At 34.1% G+C, this 21461-nt stretch overlaps 1 pseudogene; it reads left to right on the top strand.

The window, feature by feature from the left end:
* Window positions 1-1240: 1240 nt before the first annotated feature.
* LOC111897630 (lysine-specific demethylase JMJ29-like) lies at window positions 1241-12306 on the top strand (annotated as a pseudogene).
* Window positions 12307-21461: the final 9155 nt, after the last annotated feature.

A 21461-nucleotide genomic window follows, 5' to 3' on the forward strand; every position in this document is an offset into this window, starting at 1 on the left:
GTGGCTTATCGAGTTCGACTCCGCTTAGTCTAAATCATTTTCACTTCTTTTTTTTTCATCCAGTCACCCAATGAAGTACGAAGATACTCCCAACTCCCAAGTTATTTTCACTCGTAGAGTCTAGAGCATAATTTGTTTGCGAAACCGACGAAAGCGGTGTTTGGATAGGGAAAAAAGAGGGTGTTTATTGTTTAGTGTTTATTCCCTCACAATAAACTAAGTTTAAGTGTTTGGATAGAAATCCTTAAAAATTAGCTTATTGTAGGGATAAGCTAAATAAGTTGATTTTAATAAGTATCTCCCCCGTTCTTATCACTTATTCCCCGTTCTTATCACTTATTTCCACCGCAAATAATAATAAACAATTAACTATAAACTACAGTCTAATTTATCAAACACCCCGCTCCCGAGTTGAAGCAAAGAAAAAAAGAGAAGAGAAAAGAAAGTAAGAAGAGAAAAGAAAAGAGTAAATTACATGAATGGTCCCTATGGTTTGGGGTAATTTGCACGTTTGGTCCCTAACTTATTTTTTTAACTCGGAAGGTCCCTACTATTTGGTTTTGTTACGCACTTGGTCCCTACTGTTTGTTTTTGTTACACGTTTGGTCCCTATCTTACCTTAAAAAACTATTATTTAAATAGAGAAAAATAATGGGGTATGTAAGGTAAGATGAGAGGGGTAGGGTTGGAGGTGTGTTTAATTAAATAAATTAAAAAATCAAGGGAAAAATATTTTTTTAGGTAAGAAAAGGACCAAGCGCGTAACAAAAACAAACAGTAGGGACTTTTCGAGTTAAAAAAATAAGTTAGGGACCAAACGCGCAAATTACCCTATACCACAGGGACCATTCGTGTAATTTACTCAAAAGAAAAAAAAAATAAAAACAAATTTGTCTTTTGTGCTTCTGAGTTGGAAAGAAATAAAAGAAAAGTTAAACTTTTTATTCTTTCATTTCAAATCCTCCCAAATCCAATGGAAAATTAAGAGAAAAAGTCCCAAATCCAATAGAAAATTAAGAGAAAAAGTGATCATTACATTTCACCCCTTCAACCTCCTTCCGCCCATTTCCTTTCTTTTCTATAGTTTAAGTTGAACTCGGGAGTGGGAGCGGGGTGTAAATGGTGTTCAACGAATTTCTCTTCTGAATTCACAGCAATCCCCAACAGTTTCAAAAACCCTAATTCCACCTCCTGCACAGAATCCTAATTTTTCCATGAGCCTCAAGAATTAGCGTTTATGATGGCGACAACGACTAAGAAGAAAAGGAATCTTGTTGAAGCGCAAAAGATGATGGTGATGGAGGTATAGAACAAAATGGGGGTTCTAAATCTGAAGCAGATGCGAAAGAGAGTGTTCCGAAGAAGAGAGGCAGGAAAATAGTTTGGAAAGGGAACAACGGGAACACTGGTACTCTACTAAACCTCCAGCAAAAGGGAACTGACGAAATAATAAAAAACAAAGAGAACAGAAAAGAGTATATGAGGCGCAAAAGAAGTATTAGACCGGAGGGTGTGGGAGGGACTCTTCCCTCACTTTTGGTGGGCCATACCCCTCTTTCCCTCACCAAAAAACCAAGGAATGGGTGGGAAGCCCTTCCCTCACTTTTTTTTTTTTTTTTTTTTTTTTTTTTTTTTTTTTTTTTTAATATATTTCGTACATATATTATACTCATTTTGTAGGGAATTAAAAACCATGAATTTTAATATATTTTTATAATAAGTATATAATTTTATAAATATTAAAAAAGATAAAAAAAAATAACTGACCAATGAGAAGAGGAGAGAGATTGCGGTACCCTCTCCCCCCACCTCTTTTCCCGCATTCCATTCCTTCACCCACGGAGTGGTGTTCAAGAGGGGAGGAAGCTTCCCTCACCCCACTCCGTCCGGCAGTTATGATGATGATGTAGGGCAGAAGAAACCCTGGCAATTGGGTCCAAAGAAAGAAAATACGGGCGGAGAGGAACAAGATAAAAGATCCCAGAAAGCTTCAAGCTCAGGCAAGAAGGATGGTTTAAAGCCAAAACCAAAGCATTATGCAAAGAGCAAGGTTCCAGATGAAAATGTAACACATTTTGTGTCTCTAATTCTGTTTAAACATCATCTCTTTATCTTCTTCCATTTGTTGACAGGGAAATCTAGTTCATGTATCATCAATTATCTGCCATCAGTGTCAAAGGAACGTCAAGGGAATAGCTGTTCCCTGCAGTAAATGCACTACAAAGCTTTACTGTGTACCTTGCATTATAAGATGGTATGAGCTGTTCAAATATTTTCTTCTTTTCAGCCGAAATTTGCTTGTTTTCTCGGCTTTTTCATCTTATTTTCTTCTGTTTACTCTGTTCTGTAGGTACCCTAACATGACAGAGGTGATGTTGTACGATTGTTGTCCTATTTGCCGTGACAATTGCAACTGTAACTCTTGCTTGCGTGATGTGCACCCTAAAGTTGGTTCCTGCAGCTCATCTTTTGTTATGGAACTTATTGCTCTTCTCACCCATACCCAACAAATACTGAATATGGTGGTGTTTTTTTAGGTCAAACTGAAGATTGATTTTAAACCTGATCATGATCAGAGAGTTCGATAAATCTTTATATATCCTACATGTGCTTTTTCCTTTTTTGAAGCGTCTCAAGGAGGAAAACATGAAGGAGAAAGCAATAGAGTCTAAGATTCAAGGTATTTTTCCTGTTCATCTTGGTGTTCTTGCTGTCTTGCTGTCTTGGTAGATACAACCCCTTGCTCACATTGTAGGCTTGTAGCTAATCTGTAGCGGTATTGCCACATATATGATTCTTGACTAATGATGATCACTGCCTCATTCTTATGTAAATAGGCTTGAATTAATCGCGTTCAACATTGAGACTTTAGGAAACTCCAAGGAAATATTGATTTGTTAGGAAGTAAATATTGTACGGATTAGCTTTGGCCCATTCCTATGTTTAAGGTTCCTGTCTTTATGTATAGTGTTGTTAGTTAAATAAGGTATTTTCACCTTCAATCTCTTTCTAGTTTACTTGGTATCAGAGTGAGGTTCAGGGTTTGAGGGGTTTTCTGTTTTGAGCACCTGACAATAAGGTATGCATCATTTCCGATTAGGGCACCGGGTGAGTGCACTATTTTTCTACTTTTCCAATTAGGATACCCTATTAGTGGGGTCCTCTTTTCTTATTTGTTTCTAGTTTGTGAATATGTCTAGAGAAGACAAATCATCTGGCAGAGTTGGTACATGTCTAGCCGATATGCTATCTGGTAACGACTAGACTCACTGACAACAAACTTAATGGTTCCAACTTCTTTGAATGGAGCAAGACTATTTAGATCTATCTCGGAAGCATGGGAATGGCTTATCATCTCACATTTGATCCCCTTAAAGGTGATGGTTATGATTTGTGGTTACAAAGTGATGCTCGTTTGTTTTTGCAAATTTTCAATACAATCAATATCGACCCTTCCGTGTCTCTTCTCTAGTTAGTCGCTATGAATATGTGAAGGAACTCATGGACTACCTTGACTTCTTATATTTTGGACAAAGCAACATCTCACAAATCTATAGTGTTTTATAAAGTCCTTTCATCGTAGGGAACAACAGGACCGATCACTCACTACCTATGTCATAGAATTAAGAAGGTATACGAGGAGCTCAACTCTCTTCTTCTGTGTGCTGATGTTAAAGCTATGCAAAATCAGAGGGAACTAGTGGCTGTTATTAGTTTCTTGATATATTTGCAACGAAAATCTGACTATCAAATCTCAAGTTCTTGCATGAATCTGTCACTCCTTCCCTTCATGAAACAATATATGGCTCTTGTTGAGCGTCAATTCAACACTAAACTGAAATCGGTCCAAACCGATTGGGAGGATCAATTCAGAAATTTGTCACAAATTTTCACCTCTTGGGGTTCTTCACTGTCTTTCATGCCAACAAAGAATTAGGTAGTGTTTGTTTTTTGTCTGCAGATCTGCGTGGCCTCTTTTGTCTGTGCCGCGCAGACCACCCTCAGACATTAGCCTTCGCAGAATGTTTGTTTTTTTGAAGACTGCAGACCTAAAAATGTCTGCGCGCCCTCTTCTTGGCGCATATGTGGACTAGAGTCTTCTAACATCTTCTAGCCTAAAAAAACATATATATCTTTATTTTTTTAAAGTTTTTTTTTTAATTTATATTTTTTCCAACTTTATTAATGATAAACAATTTGAATTTTTTTTTTTTATAAAACTTAAAAAAAAAAACGTTCGACGATACAAACATGATATTTTTGACAAATTTATAAATAAAGATTTATTACAATAATAGTCGTTGAAGTTGTTTATATAAATATGAAAAAAATCATAATATATTCTTATATTTTTTTGCCAAATTTTGTAGAACATTATTTAATACAGTATCGTCAATTTCTCAAGAAAATATTTATGGTACGTTTTTAATGGATTTAATTGAAAAAAATTAAAGTTTATTTCCATCCATTTATGTATCAAATTCTTTGATGACTAATTATAATGTTTAGTTGTAACTTTGCAACCAATGTTGTTGGTTTTTATCAAATATATACGTCAATTTATATCATTTTTATTTTTATTTTTTATATAATAATACATAAATGTTGATCTAGATTCGTTAATTATTTATAACAAAGTCATAAAAATATTAAAAAATCACTTTGAAGTTTAAAAAAATCAGTTTATTTAGATTTCAGTTTATTTTAGTAGCCCGCAGATGTTAAAAAAACAAACAGTCTTCTTGTTTAGTCCACCTCTTCTACTGCAGAGGTTTACATATGTGGTCCACAGACTGCAAACATTTTGTCTCAGAAAAAACAAACAACACCTTAGATAACACTTTAATTACTTTTTTTTGATAGGATTGGTGCGTAGATGTTTTGTGAACGATTATGCATCCGTACAGCTTGTTGTTTATTTCCTTTCAAATTTGAGTAAAATAGTATGAAATGTTTTGTCTTGTTACTTCTCTAAATGTATTTTCTTTGGCAGGCTGTTCTTTACTGGATGTACAGATGACGAAGTCAAAGTGGAGATCGGATGAGCGAATGCACTGGTATGTCGTTTAAATGATTGTGTACTAGTATTCCAGGATTTTGTTTTGTTATTACTTCATATTTTGATTGTAACATGATGTATGCAGCGCATGCTGTAAAACTTCGATTGTTGACTTGCATAGAAGCTGCCCTTCTTGTCATTATAACCTCTGCCTTCAATGCTGCTGGGAATTGCGAGATGGCAACCTTCAAGGAAACAAGGAAGAAGTTATTTTTGAATTTAATGATCCTGGTCCTGATTACTTACATGCTCATGGTGAGCCTAAGGGAAACATAGAAACAAGGAATGTGGTCAGTTATCTTGAGAAGGCTGCACCAAAGAAAAAGCAAACTCATGACTGGAAGTCTTTGGATGATGGTAGAATTCCTTGCCCTCCAGAAAGCATGGGTGGTTGTGGTGATGGAATTCTAGAGTTGATGCACATAAAGCCACTTGACATTGTTTCAAACTTGTTGGAGAAAGCAGGAAGCTCTTAACGATGCACAAACTGGAGGAAGATATGAGGGATATATCTGAGAAATGGTGCACGTTTGGTTATCAGCAGTTACGAAAAGCTGCTTCTCGTGAAGATTCTGGAGACAATTACTTGTATTGTCCACGTGCTATAGACATTAAACCTGGAGATTTAAAGGATTTCCAATGGCATTGGTCGAAAGGGGAGCCAGTAATAGTCAGCAATGTTCTAGAAACTACACTTGGATTGAGCTGGGAACCCATGGTCATGTTGCGTGCTTTTCACCAGATGGAAAATACCAAACAAGATAAGCTCTTGGATGTGGTTGCTCTTAAATGTTTGGATTGGTCTGAGGTTGGTGAAGTATGCTCTTTTTGTTATTTCTTTTTTGTGATTTTTGCTTCACCATTGGTGCCTCTTGTAAGATATATGTGGAGCTTAGATTGTGTCTCCAAAAGATCCCTTTATGGAGAGAGGGAGACTCCAACATATATATATATATATATATATATATATATATATATATATATATATATATATATATATATATATATATTGTTTTGGGTATTCGTTAGGGATATAGAGGCACATTTGGAGGAAGTGGTTTTTTGGCCATTATGTTTTGATCCACTTTTTTCTGTATTCGTTGTTTGTGAGTCGATCATCATAAAAAATCCGCACTTTTTGTATAATGTACTACATTCACTTTTTTGTATCATTTCTGTCTGTTCATTCAAGCTTGGGAGAACATCTTCTCTATTTCCCTTTGATATTGAACTTATTTTCATAAACACATTTTAGAACTTTGGTTGATTTGTCATGCTTCCTTTTTTGCTAGATTGTTTTAGTTCAAGTTAATACTACATTTGGATATTAAATGCCTAATCAACTTTTCTCATAACATGCAGGTTGATGTTAAGGTTCAAAAGTTTTTTACTTGGTATACAGAAGGTCGATACTACAAAGAAGGGTGGCTACATATCCTAAAGTTGAAAGACTGGCCTTCATCAAGTCTATTTGAAGAACGGTTACCACGTCATTATGCTGAATTTATCACTTCCTTACCCTTTAAAGAGTACACACATCCATGTGATGGATACCTTAATCTTGCAGTGAAGTTGCCTGAAAAATCTTGTAAGCCAGACATGGGTCCTAAAACTTATATAGCTTATGGTGTTTCTCAAGAATTGGGGCGTGGAGACTCTGTAACTAAACTTCATTGTCACAAGTCTGATGTGGTATGCTTTTTTTTCTGTTTGGTTATGCCAAATTCTTCTGCTTGGTTTTTTCTGTACAGCTTTTCGGGAGACACGAGATCATCAGTATTTGATTTCATCTAGTATCATTGGAATTGAATCTTGGCTCTTTAGGCATCATCAACAAAACTTTGTTTTTTCCTTTTGGTTATAAAAAAGTTTCCATTTCAATTTGTATGAGAAGAAAATTGATCTATATAATAGAAATGATATAAAAGAATTAGAAAAGCAGTAATTGCAGTGCTTCCTGGACACCTGGACCCAGAGAAATATGAACCATAAACTAGAAAAGTAAAGCAAAATGGAGTATTCAAATCATCTACTAATTGATGATTTGGATATTGTTGTTTTTTTTGGTGTTGATGATGATGATGATGATGGCATTTTTTAATTTGCACACCCAATCTGTTTTGGTTTTATGTATTTTCGTTCATAAATCTTTATTTTGGTGACATGCAGGTGAATGTGCTGACTCATACTGCAACTGTGACCCTCGACTCTGAACATTGTAAAAAGATAAATGTATTGAAAAAGCTGCACAAGGTTCAGGATCAGAAGGAACTTTATGCTGATAACACGAAAGATGCTGCTTCCGAGCAAGGGACACCAGGTAACAATTGTGTTATATCTACTACTTAAAGAAAATATTGCCATATCGAAATGAAAGACATGAGACTCTTTATCTGTTTGTTTTGCTAATGCTAAAAGCAAGCCAAAAGGTGTGCATGAAACAGATCCTTGTTGTTGTCTTATGACAGCTATTGGTGATGAGTCAGATGAATGCACGTTAGAGGAGGAAAGTTATGAAGGAATTGATAAAAAAGTTAAGAGGAAGAGAAAGGATTCAATGAAAAGAGTTGAGGGACCAGATGGAAATAAACGAAATAAAACGAAAAAAGTCAAGGGACGAAATGGAAATAAACAAAATACAAGGAATGGCAGGAAAAAAGTGATCTCTTCTGATAGTGAAGAAGATGATCTGAAAGAGGGAGGTGCTTTGTGGGACATATTTAGGCGGGAAGATACTCCTAAACTCCAGGAATATCTCAAAAAACACTTCAAAGAGTTCAGGCATTCCTTTTGTCTTCCACTGCAGCAGGTATTAATCCTTACTTTCAGTTGAAATTCTACATTCTTGAATAGCAACGTCTCAAACTGTAATATTGTATCTTTTTGGTCCAGGTTATCCACCCAATTCATGATCAAACATTTTACTTAACCATGGACCATAAAAGGAAGCTCAAGGAAGAGTTTGGTTAGTGTACATTTGCAAGGCTCTATATATCAGCTTTCACTGATATTAGATTTTATGATTGTGTTTATATTTTTGGTTGTCATCAGGAATTGAAGCATGGAGTTTTGTCCAAAAGCTTGGAGATGCTGTCTTTATACTTGCTGGTTGCGTTCATCAAGTTAGAAATTTAAAGGTTAGTAACTTACTACTAGTTTTTAGATTCTTTTTTACTGTGTTAAATTTTGCTATTTTATTAAAATTGTATTTTTTACTATCAAATTCCTGTAACTCTACTGTAGAACACGAAAGAGATGGGGAGAACCTTCACATATCTTTTATTCATTATTGTAAAACTAAATACAAAACAGAAAGTAAAAATATAGAGGAAAAAATAGGGCAGGTCCTAATAACCCTAAAAAAACCCAGAATTATGACATTACCCCTCTAGATTAAATAAAGAAACAAATGAAACAATAACATAAATCTTCACTCCTCCTCAAGTTGGATATGGATATTATTCATATCCAGCTTGTTCTTCATATTTTCGAATTTATTCTTTGGAAGGGCCTTTGTTAGAATATCAGCAATCTAGAAGTTTGATGGAACATAGGACAACTCCAGAATTCCATATTCTATTTTTTCTTTAATGAAGTGACAATCAATCTCCACATGTTTCAATTGAAGCTTTATTGTCACAGAATCGAATCATCTGCTTAAGATTCACAAGTTTTAGTTCCTTCAACATCTGTTTTAACCATATTCCTTGACACATTGCTCGAAATTCAGCCTCAACACTACTTCTAGCCACCACAGATTACTTCTTACTTCGCCAAGTCATCAGATTGCCCCACACAAACATGCAATAGCCTAAGTTAATCGTCTTTCTACACAAAATCCTCCCCAATCAGTCAGTCAACATCTCAATAGTAGATTTCTATTTTTCCTTTCCACGACCCTGTTTTGTTGGGGAGTGTCGACACAAGATCTGAGATGAATGATTCCTTGTTGCTCAACTCGGAGTCGAAGTATTTCTTTGCATTATCATATAGAGCACTTGAATTTTTGTTACGAATTGGTTTTGGACCATTTTGATGAAAACGCTAGAAGATCGGCCCGACTTCAGATTTGTCTTTCATTAGAAAAACCCAAGGAACACGAGTATGGTCATCGATAAAAGTAACAAACCATCTCGCACCGGAGATATTTTTTACTCTGGAAGGACCCCAACATCACTATGGATTAAATAGAATGGATGAGAGGGTTTATACAAGGGTGGAGAATAAGAATGTCTAACATGTTTGGGTATTTACACGCTTCACAGTTGTTATCAGTTGGATTTTTATTCACTAAATGACGAAACCATTTCTTTAAGTAATGAATGTTTGGATGACCCAACCTATGATGCCATAACATCACATTATTTTGACTAGAAACATTTGGTTTGAAAACCTATCATGAGCTGCTTCCCAAATTTCTGATGCAGTCTTGTAAAACATAAACTGCTTCCCAAATTTCCACTTTTTGTAACTAGGGCTTTAATCTTCAGGTTGAAAGAGATCAATGGACAAGTAGTCTTCTTTACCTTTTCCTCCAATGAAGATTGAAACAGAGTGAGACCAAAGGTTATAGTTCTGACCATTCAGTTTATATGTATGTTGTCGGCAAAGTGATGTAATTGGGATTGATAGTTTGTGGAACTTGAGGCAGGTTTTCAGTTGAAGAGCCGGAACTGACATCTTCACTAACAAGGGCTGAAAATATATTCCCGAATTTGATAGAGCTATTATTCATGATGATGGAATCGAGAGAGAATCTTTACCTCATGAAAAACAACTGATTTTGGAATAAATCGACATTACACCTCCAGATTAAATAGAGAAACAAACGAGAAAATAACATAAATCTTCATGTACCTTTAACCAGATTATGCATTCACTTTCTTCACAATGGTAAACCACTATATGGATTCGTAAATACTGACATAAATGCTTCATGTGAGTGATGTATGCTTTCAATATGCTTCATAAGAGAAAATGCTCCCAAAACAAGCTTTCAGTATCTCAAATGCTTAAAATTGTTACATATACATATACATATACATGTGATATTTGCAAAAGTTGAAACTGTCACCTTTTGAAAAATAGTGCATTGGAATTTGTTATCAAACTCGTCTCTGAATTTCATCTGTTATATTAAGTGCATGAATATGTTTTTTTTTTTTAATTTTTTAATTTTTTATTTTTTTATGCAGTCATGCATAAAAGTTGCATTGGAATTTGTTTCTCCTGAAAACATTGGTGAATGCATCCGGTTGACAGAAGATTTTCGCCTTCTTCCCCAAAATCATATGGCAAAAGAAGACAAATTGGAGGTAAACAATCTTTTCTTTATATCTGGCAAATGTTAGATCTTTTATAAACCATCAGAAGATTTGGGCTTATATGTCATCAAAATATTAGTTTGTTTTTTCATATTTTCTTTTTACAGTCATATTTCATATATTGATTACTTGTGACTTGTGAGATTAATAAAACTGACATTAAAAGGGTTGCCTGGTTAACACTCGATACAACTTGTCTTTGATATCAAACCGTTATAGAACCCCACCATCCCATTTTGCCACATATCTAATGTTGGATTCTAAATAAATTTCTTGCTTCTATGATATATAATTTTGTGACTTTATTGGTCCAGTTTATATCTTAATTTCTGTATATAAAAGTCAATTATGTTCATAATATTATCATTTCTATTAATTCCAATTGATCTGTTATTAGATTAACATGGTGAAACTGCTTTATGCTTCTAATTAATTAATTACAGGTGAAGAAAATGGCACTTTATGCAGTGGAGGCAGCTGTAATGGACTTGGAAAAACTCGTCCCCAAGTAAGTTCAAACCATTTCTAAGACTATTTTTTTTATCAGCAATTTCGTCCAATCAGTGACAAATAAAACAAAAAGGGAATTAATTGGAAAAGAAAAGAAAACACTGAACCATTGCTGTCCATTTTCTATTTGTTCTACTTTCCATGTAGCATTTTCTAATTGGTTAGTTTATATTATTTTTGGATAAAACTTATTTGGTTATAATTCAGACTTTTTGTTAGTTTAAAAATACATAATACACCAAAATTCATAAAAAAATTCTCAATAAATAGAGCCTAATAGTCTAGTACTTGTATATCTTCATTTACTTTCCCAAAATTCCATTTCTAGTCATTTTACTTTCATCCTGTGGATCTAAGCTATCCGTTTGTCAGGAAATCTCAGCACCCTAAAGACTCCCAAGATTATCAAAATCCTGAATGTGATGAAAATTCTCAGTTTGTAACAAATCTTGATCAAGTTCCAATCACTGAAAATCTCCAAACCTCGCAAAATATTAAAAATGATGCTACACGCGAAGAGGGATTACAGAAAGATTGTGAAAATGTTCAAATCATGCAAAATACTGAAAGTGATGCTGGAGGCGAAGTGGGATTACATATAGATTCTGAAAGTATCCAAACCTTGCAAAATATTGAAAGTGATGTTGGGGGTGAAGTGGGATTACATACAAATTGTGAAAACCAAACCTTGCAAAATAATGAAGACCATGCTAGAGGTAGAGTGGGATTACAAAAGGATCATGTGACAACACCTTCTTGTTCAGAACATGGAGTGGGTGATGAAGAAAGCGGTGGCAACACGGAAAGATCAAGGAGTAGTGAAAAAGGGGATCATTCTGTACACTCCACCCGAGAAGTGCCAAATAGTACACCAAATAGTGGTGGTTTAACAAGTCACCCTTCTACAAGTAGAGATGCATCTAAAATGGAAGGAAAATGTATGGCGTCACAGTCGTCTTTGTCTCCTAATGAAATTGTTGTAGAACTTCGTGCAATGAGAGTTACTAGAGACAATGAAGTTGAAGTCATGAGAAAACGACTCGACTTGGAGCAAAAAAAAGAAGAAAGGAAGACCAAGAAGATGCATCACATGCACCTTAATACACTTTTGGCCAAAGAGCATTTGTCGCCAAAAGATGAAGACATGAAATGCCATCTCTTGGCAATGTTGTATGGAAAGTGATTGGAATCTATTTTCCATACATGAGGATCTTATCTACCTGGAATGTTGTATTTTGTGCGAATGTTTGTAACTTGTTCGTTTCTCTTCAATTTCGAATGTTTGTAACTTGTTCGTTTCTTTTCAATTTCGTATTGAGGTAGTAATCTTTATTGTACCTTTTTTTTGTTCAAATGTATGAAACTCTTATCTAATTATTAATATGGTTTTAGAATGTGAAGTGATTTTATATATATTCCTTGTATCTTAAGCTGTATGCCCTCTTAGATTACTCCCATTCACAACCAAAACCAACCTAACTATCTATTAAAAAACAAATTTCGCTCTTCCACCTATACAACCCAATTACATTCAACTTTTCACACCCATTAACAACCCAACTCAAACCAACTTTTATTAAATAAATATAGTTTGAAATTATTTTTATTTTACTAAAATTTATTAGAAAAAAATTAAAATAATTTATTTATTTTGAAATAAATAAATTATTCATTATAAATATAAAATTAAATAAAAATATTTTACATTCATAATATGGATACGAATTATACATTGAAAAAATACAAATTCAAAAGAGATTAGAAATAGAGAATAAGGATTGGACGTTGAAGTATGTCAATATTATATTCTATTTATAGAGAAATTCTTTTTATGAATTTTCATATATATATTTTTTAATTTTTATTAGACAAAATAATTATAAAATCTTATTAGATAATACTAATATTTTTTTTATCTATAAAAATAAAAATAAAAATCTTGAGAAATTGATGTATGGGTGACACGTGGGTGAGATATGCTCCCAACTACTGGGTTGGTACACCCACTCCGTCGGTGGGTTTAATTGATTTTTTTATTGCTTTTTGTCCAACCAACTGATTAAATTGTCACCAATGAGAGTAGTCTTATTACAAGACATCAACAATTGTTTCTTTGCCACAGGGAACAATTTACCAACAACCATACCATGCATGTAGTGATGCTTATGATCACAACCCAAAGAATGTTAGCCATCTGATTTAGCCCCATAACTTTTGCATATTCTCCTTGAAAAGGTGGCCATGAAGAAGTGGTTGATCAAACTTAGTGACAAAATGAAAGAGATGTGAACCATTGAGTCATATTCTTAATGACAAGAATTTATGAGGGCCTGAAGTGGGTTTTATGAACCGACTGCAATGCTCATGGAAGTGTTAAAAACAAAGTTCGATTGTAGCCAAGGGGTATATTCTAACATCCTCTAAAATAAGATAAAGTAATTTTACTCGATTGGTAAAAATAACGAGGTTTGTACCTTAAGTGTTGGTTGTGCCCATGTATAACAAGTGTGCGGATGTTAATGTACCAAAGACATAAATGTGCTTATGAGAGATAATATTAAGGCTATGTCTGACAGACTAACCGAAAAGCTAGTTGGTAGATGAAAAACTAGTTGATAACTTAAAAAAAACGAGTTTTTTTTATAATTCAAAACATCTCCTGTTATAGTCATGTTATCAATGTATACAATGAGATTTATAAGTTTATTGGAGTGTTTTGAAGAAATGCATGTTATGTGGGTGATCGTGCTTATCATATCTTAAATAAATTTGTTAAACCATGTTAAGCCATAAAAAGACTAAATTTGTTGAATCATGTTAACTCTTGAGCTTTCTTTCTCATTAGACCATTCTACTTTTCATATTTGCTTTTAGATCATTTTCCAAACTGTAACACCCGTCTTCTAGAATGGATCAGTGTATGACATAGAGGAGTCAAAGACATGATTTTTGAGGAAATCATATGTCACAGTGTGACATGAAGGGTGTAACGATGTGACATACCGAATATGAGAATGTGTTTCGGATGGCTCTCACGATGTCACAAGAGTATGGTCACTACGTGAAGATCACTACAACCCAAGCTCATGATCTTTTAGGGTTTTCTCCATATTTAAACATATAATCTCAGATTTAGTGCATCATTTCCAGCCTTCATCACGATCTAGAACCTTGAAGCAAACCCTAATACCCTCTTCTCCATTTGTGAGCTTACCCTTGATGTTTTCAAGCTTTTTGAAGGAAGAAAAAGGCCCTTGTGGTATAGAGAACCTCTTGTCAAGCTTGGAGTTTCCATTTGATCCATTTGTGGATCATTGTAAGTGTTCAAGATCCAAACTTTATGTTGTATGCTTCTAGATCTAGGCTCTTTGTCCCTACCAGCTTACTCTATCGGCAACCCAGCCAAATGAAGGATCAATGATTTCTTCATATTGTGGTAGTTTGGATGGAACTTGGAAGGATTCCATAAAGTTGGCAACTTTATGGGTCCTTGAGGTCCCTTGAGGGTTGTATATGTTAGATCTTAATTTTGGATAAATTTTGAAGACACCTATATGATTTTGGATCCATTTTTTCATCTTTTTGACCTAATATGAGACCAAGACATGCATTGGACATGCATGCCTATAAAACATCAATTTTTAGAATGTTTTTGGAGTAAGAAGGCTCTCTAGAAAGTTAGAATGGATGGCGTAAAGGATTAAGGGCTGAAGGCATTAAGTTTTCCCAAATTACAGTAGTCACGATGTGACAATGAGACTTCCCGATTGTTTTGGATGGATTCTGTCATGATGTGGTGGCATGACCATCATGAAGCGACAATGGTTTTGATCCTAGCTGACTTGTTCGTAATTGGAGTTTTGAATAGGGGTTGAGTTTGTTAGCCACGACGCAACCATAGGCTGGTCACGATGTGAGAATCAACTGTTGACTTTGACTTTGACTGTTTAACTTTTGGCATGGGTTGACTTTCAGTCAAATTTCTAGTTTTACAAGGTAGACTAAGGGTTTACACTGTGTGATTTATTAGGAGGTGTATAGCACCCGTTTATTGGTTGTGAGAGTTGTTAGTTGTTGACTACCTCGACAAGGTGAGTCTTCTCACTATACTATGTAGGATGTTAGTTGTCTTTGTGATGCTTGCATGGAAGAACAAGATGTTTCCCTTGGCATATATATGAATGATCAGGGTTTGGCCCCTGGCAATTGTATGAAAGACCAGGATGTGGCTCCTAGTAATTGTATGCATGATCAGGGTGTGGCCCTGGTAGTTATACGTATGATGCTAGTTATCTTTGTGATGCTTGCATGGAAGACCAACATGTGGCTCTTGGAACCTGTATGTAAGACAGGGTGTGGCCCTTGGTGTGGCAAGGGAAGGCCATGATTTTGCTCATCGCTGATAGTGACAGTAAGACTATGGTTTGACCCATACAATTCCATATCCTATGTATGGTATGTGGTATTTTGGGGAACTCACTAAGCTTTGTGCTTAAAGTTTTGGGGTTTAAACATTTTCATATACTTCCAATTCCAAAGGGAAGGGACTAACTAGATTGTACAACATCCCCTAATGGATTTCCCGTATTGGTTTTTATTGTTCTACTTTATGTTGGAATGATACATTTGAATTTGATTGGTTTTGGAACAAATGTTTGTATGGATTTGATGGTTTAAAAAATAAATTTTTATTGGTATTTTTGGGACGTTACAAGTTGGTATCAGATCCTTGGTTTGAGGGATTCGGGCACACTTTTGGGTGTTTCTAAACTCAAACTGAGGAATTGATAATCTTTTTCAAAGAAAATAAATTTTCTAAAAAGAATTTTACAAAGAAAGGGGTGTGATGCGTGCAATCAGTCGGGCTCAAGTAAGTGATTCCTAGAATATCCATACATGTTGGTATGTTATATAATGTTTTTAATGCTAGAAGTTAGCATAAGAATTTTTTCAGGGTTGCATGCTAGGATGCCTATTAGGAAGGATGCCTTTTGATGTTTGTTTCATATAGAGTTTTACTGCTTGAATGTCGCTTGCTTTGTGCTTTGTAGGTCTCATTTTGATGTTAGTTAACTATTAAATGAGTACGTTAAGTTACATGTTGCAAAGGTTAAATAATTTTAGAATGATTGATTTGACCCTATTGCTCATCTCTTGTCTGAGTCCAACCATGATAGGGATGAGTCTTTTATTCAAAAGATTATTTAAGTTTTGTTGCATGTAATTGAATTCATGAAGTAGTTAACTGGAGTTGGTAAGAGTTGTTCAGCAACTAATGGCATGGTGAGGTGGGATCCTAGGAGAGCCTAGGAAGTGCTTTAGTGTGATTGGTGTGATGTTTAGCGAGTTTTAGGAGTATCATTATAAGGAGGTAACTTAGAGATTCAGGATGATTCTTGAGGAAAGTATGGATAGGTGTGGAAGGTAGTATTGAGTCCGTACTACTAAAAGCACAAGATCTATACTCAAATCAAGGAAAGCCACAAAGATTCAAAGAAGACCGTAGAAAGAGAAACTCTTCAGGTATGTTTTGATCATTTGTATGGTTTCCTTTCAGTATGGTGATGAGCTCTTGAGGAGGAGGTCCTGGTTCAAGTTCAGGGTTTGATGCTGAGCTGATTAATGAGAGGATATGCAAGTTCGTTATGTCTGAGATCACTTACGGTATTTTGGATGCGACCCTGTGATGTTTAGTACCATCAAGAAGGGGATCATGGAGTTGCTATATGATCGACTTGGGGGTTTTCATATAGAGATTGCAACTGGTCAGTTAAGCTCACATACTCTCTCTTTTCGGGATTTCAAGGCTTACGGAGCCCCAGAGTTCTTAAGGAAGAAGGGCCATATTGCTAGTAGATGCTAGATTGTTGACATAGAAAATGATCAGAGGACAAGTTTCTGCTCAGATTGATCGAATGTGGGGTTTGCATCTTGCCTTTTGAGGATGGATCCCACGACTGGTGGGAAAAGGTTTGAAACTAGGGTTTCTTGATGATGAACATTTTTCAGATACAACTTCAATTTGAACACTTACAGATGAAAATCTTTTCATCTGAACATCCTTTTCTTTAATCTTCTCCCTTAGATCTAACATATCTTTCTCCCTTTCACCCAACTTCTTCTTCAACACTTCTATATCATCTTGGTTCTGATTGATGACTAACCATGAAGAACACAAATAAGGGTGCCTTCAGATCCAGTTCAACCATGAAGAACACAAATAAGGGTGCCTTCAGATCATACATCAGTTTTGGAAAACATGATAAATGACTTGCATCAACAACCCTTTTATTTTTCGAACTTTCTTTATTTTCTCTTTCATCATAAACTTTTATATCTTTGTTGATCCTTCCACTTATAAATTATTCTCTCATTTGAGAGACATTATAAGGACCATACATACTTGAGCAGTTAGATAGTACCAAAGATAAGAAAACATAATGATAGATTCCATTTTATGCATCTTTTATGGTAGTTTTATTAGAATTTAGCATCGTATTTTACACATTTGCATGTTATTAGTTTAAATATTGTTCAGCTCATGTTTACCGTCAGAATTCCCATACAGGTAACGTTTTTGTGTTGTTTTTAAATAATTCGAGTGGAGCGGTACTTTGGGAGTAGTTGGATGCATATTTGGAGCCTAAATGAAGTTGGAATTGTAGAAGGACACTGAGGAATGTCTTGGAATGCGTAAACTAAAGAATAACGACCAAATCGAGCTGAAAAGATAAAAATGTGATCGCATTTTTGGATTTTTACGATCGCATAAAGTGGTCGAGGATTGTTTAGGTCGAAAAATATCATTCCGAGGAAAATTTAGAAAAATGTGATCATATGGGCAAAAAATGCGATCACATAAATGATTGCATTTTTGTGTGGCAACTCAAAAAATGTCATTGTACTTCATTAACTAACAAATCTAGAGATTTTGAGAAAAACTGAGACCACATTATATATATATATATATATATATATATATATATATATATATATATATATATATATATATATATATATATATATATATATATATATGCGATCGTATTTTTGGCTAACTTTTTCCGAAAATTAGGGTTATCTAAAGCTCTAAATGATGAAAAAGACGGTTTTTTAGGCAATTTCTTTCCAATTTCAGCGATTTTTGAAGATCTGAAGACTGTGGATTGTCTCCTACGTTTAATTTAGCAAGATTAATGAGCTAGTTTATATTTTTACTAGTTTATGTTGGATTTTAGCCATGTCGGGCTAAAACCCTAGTTTTCAATTATGCATTAGACTAGTAGTTTTCATGTGATCAGTTATTAGATTTGGTTTTCATTGTGTGCTTCTATGTAATTGTTTTAATTTTGAGCTTAATGAAAGTTTGGTTTTAATTCTTGTTAGTTTGATCACCTAGATGGGGTTTAATCATTCCAGTTAAATAGTTAATTTATAGAATCAGTAACTATTCTTGTTAACTAGAAATAAGTAACAAGTATCAGATTGGTTCCCTGTTTGAGATTTAACTCTAATATTGACTAAAATTTCATACATTTACGCTTCCACACTTGTGAGAAGTATTGGGCATTGTTGGGAATTTTATACAGATCTTAATGCAATTTTTTTTTATCTTAATTAAGAGCTTGTTTAATTAGACAGTAAAAAGTTAGGGTTAACTGAAGAGCTTGTTTTTTTTGTTAATTTAACTATATAAAAGAAATTATACTAGAGCTTGTTAGTTTTTCTCTGTACCAAATTAGATAGAACACATTTTGAATAACCAGATCTGGGTTGTTTGCATGATTTGGAAAGTCGCAACATAATCGAATTCGTTTTTATTACTGATTTCGTTTAGTTTATATCACTGCAACTTTAGTTTTTAGTTAATAATTAAAAATCCCCCTTTTTATATTTTTCTATTTTAATGACTAGTATGTGCCTTACGAAAAGAGGCATTAATGTATCCATGAGGCTTCGACCCTACTTCCATGTGCTATCCTTTTAGTGCATTTGAGCAATGAAAATAGTATTTGCTTAAATCGTATGCGAAAATGGTGTAACACATACCATACTCTCTCTTCTCTAATTTTGTAGTATTAATCATATCTACATGTTTGTATAAGATATCTTCTTCTTCTTCTTCTTCTTCTTCTTCTTTTGATTTGTGAGTTGATGAATAGTGATTGAACTTCTGAATCTTCAACAGATCCTAGAATGAATGTTCTATATATATATATATATATATATATATATATATATATATATATATATATATATATATATATATATATTAGGTTTTTCACTAAGAAAATGTTCTCACAATGAGAATGAGTACAATGATTCAAAACTCACAAAGAACTCTAAATCTATCTCTATAGAAACTCAATGTCACAGAAACAATACGAATCATCCACTCTCAAATAATAAGAGAGGCTAGTATAAACACTAGTCTAAACCTAGGAGATAAGAATTTTGCAGATACACCAGATCTTCTAATTATATAAAATCCCTGATTTAATGGGATTGAATCTATATGATAAATGAAGATATGGTATTTAAGGAATATATCATATCAGATCTTCAGAATGATTCTTGACTAAGTAATTATGATCTGCTCTAGATGCGTACATGAGCATCAACACTTCATACGTTGATCAAGGGCATCAACAGGGAGTCACGCTGATCAAGGCATCAACGTCAGCGTCAGGAGATGATCCTTTGATCAGCTTCAGCTTCAGCTAGAGTAGTTTCACTTCAGCTGATAATGTATAACCACCAACATTTCAGTGTACCCGTGTATCAACATATCATATAATCTGTGTGTATTAGTGTGATTACTTCAGTGTATGGACATATTGATCAGTCATCAGTTGCAACTGATCAAGCCTTCAATGAATGGTGCTCTTCATGCTGATAGTGCTTTCAGTTGGTTTACATGCTGATAACTCCATCAAGGCCAAATATGTCATCAACATGCCTTTAGTGTATCACCTGATCAGTGTATCATCAGTGTAAGGACTCCTGTGTATGGACACACTGATCAGGTCTTCAGTGAATGCTCTTCGGTAAGATAATACTCTTAGCGCACGCTGATAGTGCCTTCAGTATATTTTGGTCAACAAGGGATGATCTTTAATGGTACCAAAACTTTAGTAGAGGCTTCAGAAATGATCCAGATCTAATCAACTTAGGCAGCTCAGATCTGGTCTTCAGTCTTCGACATCTGGACTTCAGTAGATGGTAGAGAACTAACATGTATCTTCAATATCAATCTTCAGAAGCATCAACATATAATCAGATAAATAAACTATGACAGACCAACTTGTCTAAGTGTATTATTTACACTTGCTTAGACAAGACTGGTTGTCTATAATGAGCAGTAAAACTAAAACTATAAATTATATATTTTTCATCATCAATTCTATGCAAATAGGGTCCCAACTATTTCCCCTTATTTGATGATGTTAATGCATACACCCGTGTTTTCCGCAATATGTGATCTTTGAGATTAGACTCTGATATTTGTTTTAATTGAAATGTTTCTTTTAATGTCTTAAACAAGATACAATATTGCTTTGGTTATAATAAAAATGAAATCTTTAACTTGGATTTTTGGGTCGTTACATTTTGTTTATTCCTTTCATAGTTTTTAGAACTTCAATTTTGTTATCGCAAAGATTTATTTCAACAAAATTAGATTTTCTGAGAATGGTTTCTTTGTGTTTAGAAGCTATCTTTTCCATCAACTCATTTTCTTCCTTTTTCAATTTTGCTTCATAATTTTCAAGAGTGATTTATGAATCCAAAACAACTTTGTTTTCAACGTTAAAATCTTTTGATTTAACAATTGGTTTTGAAAATTATGACTTAGGTGAAGAACTTGATTTCTACTTCTGAAATTGAGATAAATCATTGCTTTGATTAAAAGGTTTTGGTGAATAAACAAAACTCTAATTTGAATTCATTCTATTTTTCTTCCAAAATTGTTTTCTTTTAGCCAAATTCTTTTTATATCTCGCATTCATTTGTCTTTTCTTTGCAATAATTTCCTCGACTGTTTTTTGAACGTTTGCTTTTGGTTTTTCCATTCTGTTAGGTATTTCATTCCTTTCCAATGAATATTCACTGGAAATTTCTTTTGTACCACTTGGTACAACCACATCATAACAATTTCTCACATGATTCAACTATTCAGAAACATATTTTCCTTTTGATTTCCAGGAGGTCATTTTGGAAAGACCTTTTATTTTATCAGCATTGTCAATTGGCTTTGAGCAAAAGTACTCATCACGCCCTTTTGCATTATCAAGAGCAACTAAGGACGTTAATTCTGAATTTTCATTTTTATCCGGTCCTTGTTTTACAAAAACTTGATTTGGAGTTTTCTGAATTCTTGGAAAAACTGTTGCTTCTTCTTTTAGAATTTTTGAACCTTGATTTTCAACAATTCGAACAAATTCAATCGAGCCTTCAAAAACTAAATTCTTCTTTGGTTCATCAAGATTTTTCACAAAAGTGGAACAATCAATTTCATCTTCTACATAAATTTCACGCATTTCACTTTCATCAAATTCAAAAATATTCTC

The sequence above is a fragment of the Lactuca sativa genome, chromosome 5 (genome assembly GCF_002870075.4).
Source record: "Lactuca sativa cultivar Salinas chromosome 5, Lsat_Salinas_v11, whole genome shotgun sequence".
In the NCBI taxonomy this organism is placed as follows: Eukaryota; Viridiplantae; Streptophyta; class Magnoliopsida; order Asterales; family Asteraceae; genus Lactuca; species Lactuca sativa.